This window comes from Solanum stenotomum, chromosome 12 (assembly GCF_019186545.1).
Source record: "Solanum stenotomum isolate F172 chromosome 12, ASM1918654v1, whole genome shotgun sequence".
NCBI classification, from domain to species: domain Eukaryota; kingdom Viridiplantae; phylum Streptophyta; class Magnoliopsida; order Solanales; family Solanaceae; genus Solanum; species Solanum stenotomum.
Window position 1 is genome coordinate 31,134,352 of NC_064293.1, and position 20,730 is coordinate 31,155,081.

At 31.9% G+C, this 20,730-nt stretch overlaps 2 pseudogenes; both read right to left on the reverse strand.

Annotated features, from left to right (window-relative positions):
• Positions 1 to 475: 475 nt before the first annotated feature.
• On the reverse strand, positions 476 to 1,991 carry LOC125847315 (polygalacturonase-like; annotated as a pseudogene).
• A 4,268-nt stretch (positions 1,992 to 6,259) lies between these two features.
• LOC125847316 (polygalacturonase-like) lies at positions 6,260 to 14,362 on the reverse strand (annotated as a pseudogene).
• Between the last annotated feature and the right edge of the window lie 6,368 nt (positions 14,363 to 20,730).

Consider the following 20,730-nt stretch of genomic DNA (forward strand, 5'->3'; position numbering starts at 1 on the left):
TCTTTTGTTTCATCGTCTTTCCTCCCACTTTGATACCTTTATGAGATATATAGGAAGGAATTATGTTATATTTATTTTCTCAAGATATTGGTCTTTTTTGTACCAGAAAAGAAAAAAATATACTGAAAAATTGAACGTGTTTCTAGCAATTATTAATTGGAGTCATTTCATTTTTTTTAAAAGTAGAAGCTGGAGCAAGTGAATAAAGATGAGGTTAATTAGAGAGGATAAATAAATAAATTGATAAGAAAAACAGAGTTTAGGGACATATTTGGTAGATTTTATAAGTTGGGCCAACAGTAGTACAGTAATTTTTTACTCTGACCAGGCAAATTAGGTAGCTTTTTCATAAAAATAGGAATGTGATACATTTCATTTAACATTAATATTTGATACATGAATTTTTAACATTTCAATGATTAATAATCACAACTTTAGTTTCATTCTTGTGAAAGTATGTATGGTATTATACAAATCAATTATAATCTAATCTATTTTTTTATAAACAATTGGCAGGTTTTTCTAAACCAGAAACTCTTCCACTAACATTAACACATGAAGCCTTAGTCGGATGATCATTGTAACTAAGATTCACATCTTCAAGCGTTATGCCGCTACATGGATTACTTTTGCTACAATCAAGTTTCACTGCAACTTTCGTAGCCGATGTTCCATGTATATCTTGATATGTTACGTCACTTATCTTTACGCCCGAGCCCTATAAAAAATGAATAATATAATTAGATTAAGGTAAGGGAACATGATATATAAATTAATTAACTTGTTCTCAGTCAATACCTTATGAGGACAACTTTCATGATTAGGGCAATAATTTTGATCTATTATGATTGGGTTTTTAACATTAACCATAACGATATGTTGAAACAGAACATTTCTAACAAATCCATTGCTAGGCCTTGCCCAAGTTTTTACTCTCACACCATTTGTTGTTCCACTGAAAGTTACAGTCTTAATTGTCACATTTTGGACTCCTAACTCTTGCTTTTTCCAGCCTAAGCTTCCAATGCTGCAATAACATCAAGTTTTGGACATACATTTTAGTTGAAAAGATAAACCAATAAAAATAAAAATAAATTTTTTAATGTCAAGTTTGAAACCTTATTCCATGGCCAGGGCCACAAGCAATGCCTTCAATCCATAAGTTAGAATTTCCAGGGCCAATAGAGATACAATCATCTCCAGTACCAATTTGTGAGTTCATAATACTAACTCCTGATGATAATTTTACATGAATTCCATCAGTGTTGGGACTATTTCCTGGAGCTGATACCTTTACTCCTAGTAACTTCACGTTATGACACTTGTCTACCAATATTTGAAACATTTGACTATTTTGTACGGTTACTCCACTCACTATAATGTTGTTTGATTTGTAAAAACTCAATGCCTGCAAGAAAGTTTAATGTAAAATTAAAAAGAGATGATTGTGCATGCTTGACATGATCATATTCAATTCTTTCTTTGGCACGTTAGGTATATTATTTTCGGAATTTCATCATGTTAAATACTGAAAAATATTTTTTATGAAAAACTTAACGAACCGTAGTCCCATCAGGGCAATTCTTGTTGTTGGAGTTCTTGCAAGCCCAAAGACCAGCACCTTGACCATCAAAGGTTCCACCATAGATGGAAACACCATTGACCTTTTCAAATTTTATCCAATTTTCGTCATCGCTATTGACATTATAATCAGATGGAGCTAAGAGAGTCCCATCAATGCGTATAGTAATAGCTTTGCTCTGGCATGTTTTGCCATTGAAGTATGCGTTACGAATCAAGTAATTTCCACGTGGCACGTAAATAGTGGACGATCTAGTAGAAGCACAGGCTGCTGACCACGCACTCAAAAAGGCTTCTGATGAATCAGTTTCTCCATCGGATTTTGCTCCATAATTTTGGACATTGTAATTAGTATTTGATGCTAATGATGAGTTGATTAAGAAGAGGAAGAAAATTGCTAAGGGACTCATTTTGTAAAGGAGAAATTGCTACAAAGTAAAACTTTTGGAATGATCAAATTGAGGTAATGAGGAATTGAAGTACTTAGTTTAGAGTGATATTTATAAGCTGAGTGATTTGAATTAATGTCAATATTGTCACTGTGTACCTTAATGATGAAGTTAATAGAAAGTAAAGAGTTTTAATTGTTATTTTTGACTTCAATGAAAGTTAGTTATTTCTTCCAAATTTGGTCATGTTGGGAAAATAAGACTAATTAATTCAGATAACTATCCAACATATGCAATCACATGGAGTACTTGACAATTGTTGTGTTACAAACACTGAAAAGTAACGTTTTGCGACCTTCCTCTTCCCATTTACCTAGTGCTCTCTGGACCCAATTTTTGGCAATATTACACTATATATGCATTAGAATTAATTACGAATGAATTAGGAACAATTCTGTCAAAAACATTAGGTAGATATAGTACTATTTCAAGTTGGAATATATTTATTCTAAGCTGACTATATTTTTTTGGGAAAATGGTCAAAAATATTCCTCAACTTTGTTTTATTGGTTGACTAAGCCGTTGCCGTTAAAATGAAGTTAGTTTTACCCCTACTGTTACTAATTTCACCATATATATGTACCCCTCATTTGACGGAAAGTCCCAAATTGACTCAAATTAACCAATTTCAATTGAAATTACCCGATTTCATCTTTTTTATCCAAATTCGAATCCAACCCACAAACCAAAACTCATGACAAATTAAATCACAAAATCAATTTCTTCTTCATCTTCTTCCTCCCTAAATAAAAATAATAAAAATTCATCTCTTTACTCCATAAAAACTTCATACATTTGCAACAACATATATTCTTGTGAGCCAATATTAATGGTGGATGAGCAATTGAAGAAGGCTATAAATGCAAATGTGGAAAAGGGTATTTCTGCAAAATCTGAACTTGGTTCTTCTTCTAGTGATCAAGTGGATGCACAAACCTTGGATTCATGAAATGGGGTTGAAGAAAGTGATGAAGAAATGTGGATACAAATTTCAGGTGATAAAGAAGTTAGATTTTTGCAGAAATTGGGCGTTCCTGTTGTTGACAATTACAGTTTTTTGTTACGTGAATTTAGCGAATTGGATGATCTTAGTATTTCTGTTTAAGATAACTATAGTTCCATAAATACTATGTTCTAAACATGCAGCAATTTTAGGTGATTAGGTCCAATTTGTGAATATTAACAGTGGCAATTGCAAGTCAATGATTAAGTGTTCATGTGTTACGGAATTTGTTGTAATGGTTAAAATTTTGAATGCAACAATGGGAATTTGTTCCTCAAATAATAATAAAAAAAATCTTCCATCCGCAGCAAGTGAAATAAATTTCATCTTCTTTAGATTTTCTTATTTTTGGAGTTCCTTGGAGATTGATTTGAATTTGTAGGGTTAGTAGTTGATTTAGATGATTTAAAATGATATATTTGTTTGGGTTACTTGTTTGTTGGGTCGGGTGCGGGTTAGAACAGGGATGATGGTTTTTTTTTCATTTTCGGGTAATTTATTTTGATTTGAGGTTTTTCGTCAAATGAGAGATACATATGGTGAAATTAGTAAAGGTAGGGGTAAAACTAACTTCATTTTAACGGCAAGAGATTACTCAACCAATAAAACAAAGTTGAAGGGCATTTTTGACCCTTTTCCCTATTTTTTTTTTATGGGTGATGAGCTTGTTTAATAGAAAAATATGCAAATGTTTCATAAATATAAATTAATTACAAATGTATACCCCTTACATTGATGCCCACTAAATAATTATAATATTTGCCCAACTGATAATTTTGCTTAACTGATATTAAATCAGTATATATATATATATATAGAGAGAGAGAGATATTTACTATGAATAAAGAATAAAAATAACAAAATGAGAAAAGAATAAAAGAAAAAATAAAATTAATTAATGAGAAAGAACAAAAATAATTAATAATAGGACAATTTTTGGATTGGAGTGAGTTGGGCCTAAATTTTAAAAGGCTGAGGGGCGAAATTGAGCCTAAATTTAAGAGTAAATTTTAAGTTTAGCAAATATAAAAATCATATTTGTATGCTATAGCTATAATTTGCATAATTGCGCTCCATAACAAATTTTATGTTTGCTATGGAGCATCAAATTTGTATAAATCGCAGGCAGACATTAATTCGTTTGTATAAAAGCGCACCGATTGTGTATGTATATTAGTTAGATAATTGTATATATATAACTACTATGTATATGTATCAATGATTGTTTTGTATATCTGCATAAACTTTGAATTTGTATACAATTGAATCGAAATAAAACATTTGTATATCAAATCTTTCTCTCACTTGCTTTATACAACATACATTATGCATTGTAAATTGTATAATTTGTGTTTGTATAAAGCGAGAAAGACAAAAGAGAAGTGGTAGGAAAATATCTGTATTTGTATAATTATAAGTGTATAGGACGAAAATATATGTATTTTGTATTTGTATATACAGTTTTCTCTCGCTTTATACAAACACAAACACAATTTATACATTTGTGTTTGTATAAAGTGAGAGAGGTGAGGGAGAAAGGTGAGCGAGATCCTCTGGGGAGAGAGACGAATGACAAGTGTTTGCTACGGATTACAAGTAAATGAAACTGTAGTTATAACATTTAATTTGAATTAATAGTTTGCTATTTTATACAATTTTCCCTAAATTTAAAGGGGGTTGAAGGGAAATTTGGCTTAAATTAAATAGAAGTATGTGCTATAATTTATTTTGGATCAATAAGTATTTGCGAATTCGTTTAGACTGAACTATAAAATTATAATTATTTTGTATTTTATGGTCCATTTATATAGTTCCCCTTATTTAATATGTTGTACTCATATGGATTATTTTGGGAGAGTCTATAGGGAATTATAGACTACTATGTATATGGGTTTAAGAAATATCACACAAAGTTAATAACATGCATGCATCACATGCATTGAATTAAACACATGTTGAAGTATTTACAATTTAGAAGTAATTATAAAATGCTTCTTCAAAACCCACAACCCAAAACCCAAACAAAAGTGGACTTTAAGATGGTAACGATATATCTGAATTATTCCGAAGGATGGCAATTGTCCTAACTCCCAAGGTGGCTTTGAAATAGTCAAGTCACATAACAAATTCACAACATCTATGTACTGACTTTTAATATATTTCATCCATCTCAATTTATGTGACACACTTTGAATTTCTAGAGTCAAATAATTCTTTTTTAATTTAACTACAACTTTTTCTTACATCTTTTTAAATATTTTAAATTGACAATTAATATGACTTATAGTACTTTCTACCTAATTTCTAACTACATGTAAATTCTATTTCATTTTTTAAAAAAAATATATCATATCTAAATCTACTATCAAAATTCAAAAGTTTGATACTCAATATTTGAATCGTGAATTTTAAAAAGTCAATATGAAACATGGAATCCCAAAACACAGGGATACGTGCATGCATGCAAGAAATATGCAACTGTTAAGAGGATAAATTTGTTTTTATTACCGGGTCGGTACACCGATAGGCCGCCTACCGTCTTACCTGGCTGGTCTTACCGGCCTGTGGGTGAATCCGAATCTGCCCATCCTACTAATATATGGGTGGCTTCCGGTCCGAACCTTACCGGACGTGGGCCCTTACGGTCTTAATGGGCTGAAACCAGATGGACTAGCCCAATTAACAGGTTTAGTATCAATTCAACTTCAAACGAGCTCATACTCAGGATTTAGCTTTACTAAATAATTTTGAATTGACAAAGGTCAAACATTTCAAATTCAAAAAGTTTTCAAATCACTTCTATTTCATCCTACATTTCTATTTATACTTTTCGAAATGGTAAAAAAAAATCAACCTTTTTTATCAACAACAAAGAAAAAACATTCTTTAACATTACTCATTTCCAAATTTTTAAGTAGAAGTTGAAACATGCGTATAAATTAAGATGCAGTTAATTTGAGATGACAAATAGATAGAAAATCATGTTTATAACGTTGTGCCCAAAGGAGTTATATATTCCTCCCTAGGCAATAGCTGATCGATATGAAAAATAGAGTTTATGGCCAAATTAATTTGGTAGATTTTATAATTAAAAGAGGAATATGAAATTAATTAATTCATTTAACATTAATTGATACATCATGGACATATTGAATTTTGAACATTACAATCGAATGTTTTTTATAATGTAATCACAACTTCAATAATACAAACAAATTTAATTTATCTAATTTTTCAATAGGCAATTGTTAGGTTTTTGTAAACCATAAACTCTTCCTCTGGCATTAACACATGAAGCTTCAGTTTGCTGATTTTGGTAACTAAGATTCAAATCTTCAAGTATTATGCCGCTACATGGATTAGTTATGCTACAATCAAGTTTCACTGCAATCTTTGTAGCCGATGTTCCACGTATGTCTTGATATGTTACATCACTTATCTTTATACCCGAGCCCTAAAAAGGAAAACGAACAATACAATTAGATTAAGGTTAGGGAACATGATCTAATGTTATCATTATTCTAATAAAAAAAAAGCAACTTGTTTAATCAATACCTGATGAGGACAACTTTCATGATTAGGACAGTAATTTTGATATATGAGGATTGGGTTTTTAACATTAACCATAACAATATGTTGAAAGAGAATGTTTCTAACAAAGCCACTGCTAGGCCTTGCCCAAGTTTTCACTCTCACACCATTTGTTGTTCCACTGAAAGTCACAGTTTTTACTGTCACATTTTGGACTCCTAACTCTTGTTGTTTCCAGCCTAAGCTTCCAATGCTGCAACAACATCAAGTTTTAGACATACATTTTAGTTGAAAAGATAAATTAATAAAAATGAAAGAAATTAAAGTGATCTTGTTTTTAATAAATATAAATTTGATGTTCCAAACCTTATTCCATGGCCAGGGCCACATGCAATGCCTTCAATCCATAAGTTAGAAGTTCCAGGCCCAATAGAGATACAATCATCTCCAGTACCAATTTGTGAAATGCCGACTTGACATCAAATTGGTAAACTGGCCATTTCAACTGTGCAGCCAATGCTAGAACCAGCCTCACTGTTTCAAATCGAGCTACCGGAGAAAATGTTTCTTCAAAATCAACACCATACTGCTGTGCATAGCCTTTTGCCACAAGACGAGCTTTGTGCTTTTGTAGGCTACCATCTTCAGCAAATTTTGTTTTAAACACCCACTTCAGACCAGTTGCGTTTTTCCCTTTTGGTAACTCCATCATTTCCCATGTTCCATTCTTTTCAATGGATTTCATTTCCTCCACCATTGCTTTCCTCCATTCTTCTTTTTCTGCAGCTTCTTCATAATTTAAGGGATCTAAAACAGAAAAAGCAAATTGACAAGTCGCATAAAGGTTATTAGCATACTTGGGATTTGGCGTTCTAAGCCTTGTTGATCTTCTTAATGGAACTATCCCATCTGAAGACTCTTCATGAGTTACTGAAATCGGTGAGGTTGGTAACTCCATGGAAGAACCTGAAAGTGAACTTGCAGGGGTTGACCCTTTTTCTTCTTCTTCTTCAGTGATTCCAAGAGGCATATGAGTTTTTTGTCGCACCAGCTTTTCACTCCAATCCCAACTTGCATTTTCATCAAATATTACATCTCTTCTAACTGAGATCTTGCCATTAAAAGGGTTATACAATCTATATGCTTTGGAGTGAGTACAATAGCCAATAAAAATGCATTTTTCAGATTTTTCATCAAGCTTTTGACGAGCTTGTGAACTTTCCAAAGCATAAGCAACACACCCAAAAACCCGTAAATGACTTACATTTGGTTTCCTACAATGCCAAGCTTCATAAGGAGTTTTATTCATAACAACTTTTGTTGGTGAAAGATTCAACAAGTAAATAGATACTGCCACAGCTTCTACCCAGAACTGATTTGCGAGTTCCTTTGCTTGCAACATGCTCCTTGCCATCTCCACCACAGTTCGGTTCTTCCGTTCAGCGACACCATTTTGCTCTGGGGTATAAGGAGTTGTTAACTCCCTATGGATGCCATTTGTTTCACAAAACAAATTGAATTCGTTGGACACAAACTCTCCTCCTCTATCTGTGCGAAGAACTTTGATACTGTAGCTACTTTGGTTTTCCACCAAAGCTTTAAATTTCTGAAACTTTTCAAATGTTTCAGACTTGCTCTCCAGAAAATACACCCAACTCATGTGACTATAATCGTCAGTAAACAACAAGAAATAACGACTTCCACCTAGGGACTTAGTCTGCATAGGACCACATAAGTCAACATGTATTAATTCTAAACATTTTGAAGCTCTCCATGCTTTTCCAACAGGAAAAGATTCCCATAAATGCACCCTTCACATAAATCAAGAGAGCTAATTTTCGGTAATCCAAAAACCATACCTTTATCACCTAGCAATTTCAGGCCCTTTATATTGAGATGACCGTACCTCAAATGCCATAGCTTCGAGTCGTCCTTTGCACTTGCAGCGAGAGCAAAATTTTCCATGTTAGAAACGTCAGCGGAAACATATTGTTTGGTGTCTTGGTGATGTGAACCTTTTTGCCCGACTTCTTGTTTGTAATGACACAAGCATCATCATCAAACAAAAGAGAATATCCGTCAGCCATTAGTTGTGCAACACTTAACAAATTGAATTCTAAATCTGGTACGAATTGAACATCATCCAACATTTTTACTTTGTCGTGGCTAGTGTCTACAGCCACCTTGTCTTTTCCTTCAACCTGCATCTCTTTTGTGTTGCCAAGCTGCACCTTCTTCTTTTGCTTCTCATCAAGGTCTTTGAACATAGATTTGGCCCCTGTCATATGATTTGAACAACCACTATCTACGAACCATATATCACTTGGCTTATGGTTTGCATCAATGCAAGCCATAAAAAGATAATTCTCTTCCTCATTTTCTTCTGCTGCAAAATTCATTTTTTGGTCTTTAAACCAACAATCAGCCTTTATATGCCCATAGCGGTGGCAGTGATGACATTGAACGCCATTCTTTGTGTTGCCTTGCTCATTGGACTGCCTGTGCCCATTATTTCTTCCTCTGCCTCTTCCATAACCACGGCCTCGACCACCGCTAAATCCTCCTCTTCCTCGGCCTCTACTTGTTGGACCATTATTATCTCCATATTTAGTGGTTGCGTCTTTCACTTGGAATGCCTTTTCTTTATTCTTCTCTACTGATCGATTGATTCTCGCCTCATGAGCTTGAAGAGATCCCGTCAGTTCATCAAAGGAAAAAACTGATAGATCCTTAGATTCTTCGATAGCCGCAACTACGTGATCTAATTTTGGATTCAAACTTCTCAATACCTTTTCAACAATAATCTGATCAGTAACCTTCTCTCCATAGGATCGCATTTGACTGACAATTGTCATTGCTCTTGACAGAAAACTAGCAATAGATTCACTACTTTTCATCATCAAGGTTTCAAAGTCACGCCGAAGTGATTGCAGTCTCACCACAATGACCTTTGAATCTCCTTGAAACTCTTTCTGCAGAATGGACCAGGCTTGCTTTGATGTTGTTGCTGTTGCGATTCGTGAAAAAACGCTGTCATGGACAGCCTGCTGGATAAATACCAGTGCCTTAGCATCTTTTTTTTTGTTGTCTCGCAGCCTATTTACTTCATCAGGATCTGTATATCCACGTTCTACTAAATCCCAAAGATCTTGAGACTTGAGTATAGTTTTCATACGTATACTCCAGAATTCGTAGCTTTCTCCCTTGAAGACAGGAGTAAGTGGTTGTGCCACACTCAATGAACTACCGTTAGTTGCCATGACTGGCTCTGATGCCAAATTTGTTGGAGAAGAAGTACAGAGAAATCTGGAAACAATAAAAAAGAGAAGGAAAACTGCGACTTCTTTCAATTTATGATTAATTGGAAGTTACTAAAATAACAAAATATGCCCACATAATATATAGGCTAAGTGATAAATAACTAATCCTAAAATATAGGTCCAATAACCCCACTAAAACACTATTTCAGCAACACTAGGAAACTACCTAACAGAATGCAGAAGACTAGTTCAACCAAACTATCCATGTCCTAATTTACGTGTTCCTACTTTATTTTGAATCACTTTTCAACAGTTTGTACCTCCTCTGCCATTACACCAAGTGTGTATATTGCCTACAAAACCAGAGTCAATCATACCGCAATCATCCATACAATTAATAAAATCAATACAAGTACTTAATCTAAACAGAATACCCCTTTTTTTCTCCTCAACGTCCATCATTATGGAGTTGAAGTCACCACCAATGACCCATGGGCCATCAATGATCGAATCTAAATCCCTGAGTTTTTGCCATAAATATTTCCTCTTATTAGCCTTGGATCTTGCATAAACTGTGATAGTTCAGAGAGAATCACTGCTACCTTGCACACAAACCTGCAAACTAATTTTCTTCCAAAGCTTTGGCTTTTTTCTTGGCTTCAGTTTTACATTTTGTGTGATCATGCCCTTGTAGCCTACAGGTTTTGCAAAATGCTGGAACTCCTTCATATTCTAATTTTTTATTTTAACCTTTCAAGACAGCCTCTTTTCCTTCCAAGCCAATCCAGACAACATTTGTTGGCAATGGTTTTTTTAAAATCAACCTCAATTCTTACCTTGGCTAAATTAGGCCTTGATCTTACAATAGTAGCCATATCCTCCTTCAATGGAGTTCCAACTTGAGCTAAGATTTGACTAAGGTAGTCCCAGTTAAACAATTGATATTTTAACTCAGGCAACAATACCCAAATCGGGGCGAAAAAGGTTTTTAATATCATGAATATCATGTTAAAGTGTGTTACTATCTTATCTTAAAGTTTAAGTTGTTAGAGAAATCACACTTTATTATTTAATTATATTCTCAATACTCCCCAGACAATAGCTGGTCGATAAGAAAAAGAGCAACTTTCACATATAGCACACATAAAAATCATATTTGTATGTTATAGCTATAGTTTGCATAATTGCGTTCCATAGCAAACTTTATGTTTGATATGGCTATTAATATGTATATTTCGCTATACATATATAAAAGAAACAATTATATAATCTATTTCGGTATACATATACAAAAGAATTAATTTTATAATATGTGTTTGTATAAAGCGAGAAATAGAGAGACAAAAGAAAACTGGGTATGGAAAGATCTGTATTTGTATAATCATAAGTGCATAGGACGAAAATGTATGTATTTGTATTTGTATATACAATTTTCTCTCGCTTTATACAAACGCAAACACAATTTATACATTTGTGTTTGTATAAAGTGAGAGAGTCGAGTGAGAGTGGCGAGCGAGATCTGGAGAGGAGAGAGAGGAGAACGAAAAGATATGTATATACACAATTTTCTCTCGCTTTATACAAACACAAACACATTTTATACATTTGTGTTTGTATAAAGTGAGAGAGGCGAGGAGAGATTGCCTAGCGAGAAAACGAGAGTGGCGAGCGAGAAATTCAGGGAGAGAGACGAAATAACAACAGTTTGCTACGGGTTACAATTAAATCAAACTGTGGTTATAGCATTTAATTTGAATTAATAGTTTACTATTTTATACAATTTTCCCTAAGAAAAATAGAGTTTATGGCCAAATTTGGGTTAATCGTAATTAATAATTTGTCCCATTTTTTTTAACTCTGAGCTGGCAAATTAGGTACTAGTTTTTTCATAAATATATGAATGTTATATTTATTTAACATTAATTGAAACATGATTACAATCGAATATTCTTTATAATATAATCACAACTTCAATTTAATTCTTGTGATAGTATACAAATAAATTTAATTTATCTAATTTTTTAATAGGCAATTGGTAGGTTTTTGTAAACCAGAAACTATTCCTCTGGCATTAACGCATGAAGCTTCAGTTTGCTGATCTTGGTAACTAGGATTCCGATCTTCAAGTATTAGGCCGCTACATGGATTAGTTATGCTACAATCAAGTTTCACTGCAACTTTTGTAGCCGATGTTCCATGTATATTTTGATAAGTTACCTCACTTATCTTTATGCTCGATCTCTATATATATATAAAAAAAGAATAATATAATTAGATTAAGATAAGGGAACATGATCTAATGTTTTTATTATTGTATTGATAAATTAATTAACTTGTTCAATTAATACCTGCTGAGGACAACTCGCATCATGATTAGAGCAGTAATTTTGATCTATGATAATTGGGTTTTTAACATTAACCATAACAATATGTTGAAACAGAATATTTCTAACAAAGCCATTGCTAGGCATTGCCCAAGTTTTGACTCTCACACCATTTGTTGTTCCACTGAAAGTCACTATCTTAATTGTCACATTTTGGACTCCTAACTCTTGTTGTTTCCAGCCTAAGCTTCCAATGCTGCAACAACATCAAGTTTTCGACATACATTTTAGTTGAAAATATAAATCAATAAAAACGAAAGAAGTTGATTTTGTTTATAATAAATATAATATTTATGTTCCAAACCTTATTCCATGGCCAGGACCACATGCAATGCCTTCATAATAATACTAATTTATGATGATAATTTTACATGAATTTCATCAGTGTTTTTGCTATTTCCTTGAGCTAATACCTTCATTCCTTGTAGCTTCACATTATGACATTCGTCTACCAATATTTGAAATTTTTGACTATTATAGTATTGTTTAAATTGTAAAAGGTCAATGCCTGCACCAATATTTAAGGTAAAATTAAAAAGAGATAGTTATGCTTGTTTGACATAAAACAAAAAGGCATGTGTAACCCATGATCATTTGACATAAAACAAAAAGGAAAGTGTAACCCATGATCCACGTCTTCTTTCTTCATACGTGGTGTAACTATTAGGAGGATAAGATAATATTATATTATATTATTGCCACCAAATATAATATAACGATAATTATATTATTGTCGCTAAATAATTGCAGTTAAATCTTTTATTTGTTATAGTAAATTCAAGTTTTCGAGCTCAATCTTAAGCGAGTTTCAATATTGTTTTCAAACGAAATTGTGTCATATTCAATTTCAAATTAGGGGTGTGCAAAAACCGAACCGATAAACCAAATCGAAAAAATGTTATTGATTTATTGTTATTGGGTTAACTATTTTTTAATGGTTTTATGACAAAAAAAATTCGGGTTATAGGTTCGGTATTAATTTTTAATACTGTGTTATTAGGTAAACCGATAACGCCATAGTAATTTACTACTTTTACCTATATATAAATATTAATCACAATATCTTACTAGCTATATTTGTTGTTGACACCCAATTTTGACCCTCCATAATATAAATTAATCATCGAGTTTCTTAAATTCCAAACGATTTGAAATAATTGAATTTATAAAATTCAAAATATTTTCCAAGTCATTTTAAGTAATTTTGTCATTTTTGTAAAACTTATATAATTTCGTATATATTGAGTATATTTTATAAATATTTAAAAATCATCTAAAAAAGATTTTAGCTTTACTTAAATACTTGGTTAATTAGTTTAGCTAATTTATAGTTTATATTTTTGAGTTAATTAGTTTACAATTAAATTAATTATTTTATTTTCGTTAAGATTATGAAGCTTGTTAATTAATTATATTAATTTATTTTATTTTAATTTTGGCCGATTTCAACCAATAGTCTCAATTTGATAGAATTTACAATTCACGTGGTTATTTTCTTAAGTTAAATAGACCACATTCTTGAATTACTTCTCAAAACCCATTTCCATCCAATTTCCAGACCCAAATCTGAGCCCATGCCCTTCTTTTTAGGAAAAATTACAGAAATCCCACATTTTAGTTTACTTATTACCATTAGCCCCTATAAGTTTTACAAATCTCCAAAATCCCTCATTTTCGCGCATCAGATTAATGTATCAGCGCTTATATTATTGTATCTCGCGCATCAGATTAATGTATCAGCGCTTATATTATTGTATCTCGCGCATCAGATTAATGTATCAGAGCTATATAAGTGCTATACATGCGCGATATACAATAATATAATCGCTGATACATTAATGTGATGTGCTAGATACAATAATATAAGCGCTAATACATTAATCTGATGCGCGAGATACAATAATATAAGCGTTGATACACTAATCTGATCTGCGAAAATGAGAGATTTCTGTAATTATAAACTTTTAAGGAATAAATTGTAATTTTACCTTAAAAGTATGTTATTTCTATAATTTGCCCTTCTTTTTAATACCAAGCCTAAGATCCTTCCATACAATCAGCCCATCCAATAACAACACCAAAAACCCAATTCCTTTTCCAACAAAACCAGTAACAATACAATGCAGCAAACCCGACCGCCCCTGCATTCATCATCTTCACGCGTCACTACAACAAATATGATATATAGCTACGAAATTATTAGCTACGACATCAAATTTGTCACTAATTGTTCGCTTTTCATGACAAAAATTACTTTTCGTGCTTAAATATACGAGACACATACTTTTAGTGACGAAACATAAAAATCCGTAGCAAAGTTTCGTCTACTAAAGTTTCCCTCCAAAAAATTAATTGGCGCCATTTGTTAAGTAGTGTTAGTCACGAATTTAAAGTTATCGGTGACATGTTATTTCCTCACTAATAATGCATCTAATTCATGACAAATTATTTTTTGTCTTAAAATTTATTGATTTTTGGACCCAAAAAAATTTCATCTAAAAAAATATGTTGTTACAATATCGACAAATTAGAGTTCGTAGTTAAATATTATAAGTTTTAGCTATAAGAATTTAACTTTAATTATGATATTTATTTTCGTCACTATCAGTATAAATAATTGGTGACAAAGATTTTATTGTCTCTAATCAATTTGTGATTTAGTGACAACAAAAAAATTGTCACAAAATATTTAAGGTGTTAAATAGCGACGACTTAAAATTTGTACTAAATAATTCAACTATTTGCTACGAAAAAAATTAATAGCTAAATACAACTTTTTTTTTGCTACAATTGTTCATAATTACAAGTGACAACTTACAAAAAGAATAATATAAGTGCTTTATAAGAAATAGACAGAGTCCTTTCGTTAATTGGTGAGGGAAAATATTAAAACCAACGAATTTGGCGATTTTGTAAAAATGAAAAAGTTCAATTCATGAATTTTCTTAAATTACACAATTATAAAATGCATCATTTCAATTACAATTCAGGTTAAAAGTATTGTGAGTGGGGTACGGTTCTGCCACTAGATAACTAATATTTGTTGGTTTAACACTTTTGTTTTTTTATTTGATACACTTTCATCGATAAAGACGGTTTTAAAAAATAATTTCTCTAGTCTTGGTGCTAATTTGGTGTGTGTCTATTGATTTGTGATTGGTAAACTGCATAGACTAAGTCGATCTATTTGCTTCTGTCTAAAAATATATAGATATTTAATAGTAATTCCACAAACGCATGTAGATCAACTATACAAAGATAACATCGACTTACAAACTTAGACTTTGCAAAGGTACGAAATATTTCATGAATTTCTATTAACTTTTTTCATCGGTGTGAAAATCGAAATAAACTAAAAAATGAAAGCACAAATGAAAGAAATGAACAACCTAGGATTTCAAATATATTATGATGAAGTACTATAATTATGGGTATCAATTTTTTTTTTCAAAACAATTGATTTACTGACCGAATTGAACCGATTATTCAATTTTTAAAATAAAATCGAAAGTTTAATTTTATATAAATTTATAATTGTACTAAATAATTTTTAAAATTTATAAAAATAACTGAATAAAATGACAGAATCGTACTGAATATATTTAAAGATATGTTAAAAATTATACAGTTTAATTAAAATATAATCTACATTTGAATGAATTGTGGGTGGTAAATTTCACTCACTTGTGTATGTGTATAACTAATCATATAATATATTATATCTACAAAAGTTAAATTTGAAAAAAGTGAATGAAGTAGAAAATAAATTAAAAATGAGAGACAAGAGAGAGTTGATCGGATGTAAGCACTCCTCACTTCCAACCTTAAGGTTGGGAGTTTGAATCCCCAAGAAAGCATAATGTGGGAGCTTCTAGGGAGGAGTTTAAAATAAATTTGAGATGGGGGAGGATAATAAGAAAATTAACTTTTTTTATAATAATAAATTTGTCCATAATTAATACATTTAATAACAAAATAATTTTTGGTATATAAAATATAGTCATTAGTGACGAAATTAAATTTTGTTCAACTACGAAATGCATATAACTTTAGAGACAACTGATATCGTCACTGATTGAAGTAAAATAATTAGTGACAATATAATTTTGTCGGTAGTAATAACCTTTTTAATGACAAAACATACATTTATCTACAAAAGAATATACTTTTTACTACAAATAAATTTGTCACAAATATTTAAGCATTTGGGGACGATTTTTCTTTCTGTAGTTAATATAATACTTTTAGAGACGAAGCACTAAATCGTCTTTGTATTCTTTTAGAGACACACATTTAGTGACGACTGAGTGACAAATTATTTTTCGTCTCACAAGTTTTTCAGTGACGAAATATGATTTGTAAATGATGAAATTATTTGTCACTGATAATCGAATTTGTTGTAGTGCGTCTTCTTCCTCATCGAAAATCGCTGAGAACCCAAAAATCTCGTCCAACTACCCTGCAGAACCCATAACCTAGTAGCCTAATCGATCACATCGCTGTCCCTTTTCCCCATTTTCAAAGATTTTCAAAATCTCTTCCACTGTTTGATTTTGAAAAGAAAAAAAAAAAGAAATTCAAAGGATTTTGAATTTTTTTTTCTTTCAACGGATTTCCCCCCAAAATTGCCTCAACTTTCCCTATAAATAATCCTCTACCCTCAGTGATTAGGGAGGTTTTTTCGGAGTTTGAATTTTATAGTGTAATAGTATTTTGTAATTAGAGTTTCTGGGGTTGCTATTTTGGAACTCTAAATTCCTTGTGTGGTGGTCGAATAGCTCACTCAAGCTCGCCTTATCTCAGTTCGCTGCTCCAAAGAAGGTGACTTCCTCTCTTCTCCTATCTCATATTGGTCAATTTTACACTCAATGAATTATCTGTGTATTTGTTCTGTTTGAGTTCGGGTTAATCTAGCCTTATGTAAAATAGGGCAGAAGTGGCCATGAACATGTTTTCGTTTTGGACTTCCAGTCACTGATGCATTTTCTTATATATATTATTGATGACTTTGTTATATTAGTGCTATGTATAATTTTATTCATTGTCTTTTGTGTCTTGTTTATGCTATTCCATATTCATGAAGGTATTCCATTCATCTTATATGTCTAGATCTATTTGGACATGGTCCTAACTTACATTTTGATTTAAATCTTCTAGACATGTTGTCTCCTTTAAAGTTATGTTTCCTATTCGAATTCATATATTTCATGTCAGTCTCTGGATAATTTTGTTTCACTCATCATTATTGGATTTTTAATTGGTAAGCTTTGTTACATTTTCATCACTGCTACTTTGGGATATTGGGTCATTGAAGTGTAATGCTACTGTTATCACTATGTTTGCTAGTACTACAACATATTTGGTGCTATATGTTTAGAGTTGTCAATTGATAGATCATTGCTTAAGTTCTTTAACTTTTTTTTCTCTTCGTTCTCATATATTGATTGAGCTGGACCAATTTTATATTTTTGATAAGAGTTGTGCCTTCAAGATGTGGGTCTTCTTGTGAATATATATTTGAGATAAAATGTCTCCTCGGAATTCCCTTACTACTGTTTTCTGAAACATCATATCAAGCATTTGAATGATTTTAGTCTTGTATTCAAGCTTGTTAGGCAGTAGGTGGATTATGCATTCTCATGGGTATATGTATTTACAGATAAGATTCTTTAAATTTTGTTTTGCTAAGATATGATCCTGGTTAAGTCATGATTATTTCCTCGATTCATTTTGCATCTTTTCTAATCCTTATTTTATTTTTATTTTTTCATGCGACACCAATCCGAGTCCATGTTGGACTCCTCCTTGCATATCATTGAGTTGGACTATTCTCGAGTCAGCCCCCTATATATTCAGAACTGTTACAGGTCTCAGAGATCCAACATGCTGCTGGAAATTAGTTCAAAAGCCAAGAAATGGGTTGTACGCATACTGTATACAACATTATACACTAATATACAGGTTCAGTGCAGTAAATATGTGGCCAAAAATGAAGATGCAGATTGGAGACGTCAAATTGGGTTGTATACATTTAGTATACAGTTCGTTATGCAGGAAAAAGGGCCAAAATACAACCCATATGCGCTGATATATGATCAGTGTATACACTGATTTTTGGACGCAAAAATGGGCTAAAGCCCATCCTTTTGCACAGCAGGTGACCAACAACAGAGTTAACTCATTGGCCCAAAGCCCATTTTTGGCAAATAGATTTAGGACAGGTTGGGCCAAAGGCCCAAATTGGATTCTCTTCCTTTATCATTTATTTATTTTCATTAACTCTCTAACCTTTTAGTTGTTTCGATTTAATTTAATTAAATTCCCCAAAAGATGAACCATATTCTTTATGTTAGTTTATTTTAATATAATTCATTTTTATCAACTCTTATACTTATTCAAATATTTTTAGTCAAAACTTTCAGTTATCTTTAATTACATTAAAATGCTTTCTTGGTTTATCTACCAAGTTGGTTGGAATTATTATTTCTAAAAATAATGTAAATAAATTCTAATTAATCTATCTTGTTAAAATCCTAATTGACCAAGTTGTTTCAATTAAGGTCTCATTTTCTTAAAAATTAAAAATTATTCTTTATTTAACTATTTTATCAAAGTTAATCGAATATTGTAAATTATTATATATTTTATGTTAAATCATTTTACTAAAAAATAGTCAAAAATATATTAACCAAGTCGTAGGATAACCGCGTGTTAGCGGGTACTTCAAATGCCTTAAAAACCTTCTCAAAGCGTAAATAAGAACCTCTTACCTATTTTCTCTATATTTATAAAGATTTAATCTGTTAAAATCTTTTTAAATTAAGTTTTCTTAATTTCTTTAAAAAATTAAGTGGCGACTCTTTTCTAAGTATTTTTCTCAAATTGTTTTATACTTGGAACATTCAAAAGTGATTTTTCTAAAGGTTAGTAAAATTACGGCATAACATCTGTCATTTAGCCTGCAGAACGTACTTCACTGTGACTTTCATAACTTCACATTATACAAACCGTCAAAACCTAAAGTAAGAACCCTAGTCCTCTTCATTTCTTATACATGTATAGTTCTTTTCATGTTTGTTATTATTGTTTAAATTTTATGAGCATTTGTAAAATTACAATATTGTCTTATCACGTCAAATTTATTAGAGAAATCATATTTTTGTTTGATAAGCATTTTCTTATTGGCTAAACCGAAAATCGAACCGTTAAGGACAAATACCGATAAAAAATGTCTTGTTGATTTGGTTATTGATTTAACATATTTAAAAACAAAAAACTAATCAACCAAATCGATAACAAAACCGCACCGAACTGACTGATAAACCCCTTACTTCCTCAAACTCAAGATTTAGCTTCACTGAATAATTTTGAAGAAGAATTGACAACATTCAAACTCAAAAATCATAAGTTTCTATCTCTTCTATTTCATCCTCTTTCATCACACTTTTTCTTTAACTTTTGGAAATGGTAAAAACCTAACCTTTTTTTTTTATCAACAACAAAAAAAATCCTAATATTTTTCAAAATTTGTAGTTTTGTCCTTTCTCATTATATGTTTCAAACACAGGTTGATGCCTTTATATATTTATTTTCTTAAGTTTGGTCTTTTTGTAACAAGAAAAAATAATTATATTAAAAAAGTTGAAGTTGCTCCTAGCAATTATTAATTGAAATCATTTTTAAGTAGAGGTGTAACAACATGTTCCCGTCGTTATAGGAAAGCCATTGGGGAAAGAATTTGGGCCGGAAAATTTTTTGGTAGTAACTTCAAAATTCCTAGCCTAGTTCAGATTTGGACGAAATCTGAGTCATTCTAGGTCTAGGGAAATCTGATAATGAATGAGAGATTTAATAATGGATGTGATTACATGAGTAGATAGCCAAGGCGTTAAGGAACCTGTATGATTTTGCGTAATCGAATTCGGGCGAGTAGAGCTCCCGAAACTGATCTTAGCGTGAATGGGTAGTTTTTGAACGTCAAGGGTTGAAGGTGTGTTGTGAAATGGGGGTTTGAGACTCAAATTCGGATGTTCTGTCTCCACGCAAGCCACCAGGGGGGATTTATCCCGCTAGGGCGAGGCCGCTGTGGCGGGATGGGGTCCGCCGTAGCAGCGCAGTCGCGAATTAAGTCGGGTAAAAACCCCAATTTCGTTATTTTCTGCAAGTTTCATTCTTGAGAGCTATAAGATGACCCAAGGTGATTTCTTGTCAGTTTTCCACGACTTTTGGTGTCAAAGGTAAGGATTTTACTCCCCTAATCAATGTTTCGATCTGTAGAACCTAGATTCTTGGTTAATTATTATTGGGAGAGGGTTTTGGCCTGAAGTTAATGGTGGGAAAAAGCTCTACATGCACCATAGGATCATGGGTTTGATCTTGGGTTATTGGGTTTGTTATAATCCGGGTAAATTAGACCTTAATTATTGATCGTTGCATTATATTGATTGTTTGTAAACCTAGAACAAGCGGTAAAAATCTGGAAAGAGAAAATTCAAGTATCTTAGGAGGATTCAAGCTTGGTT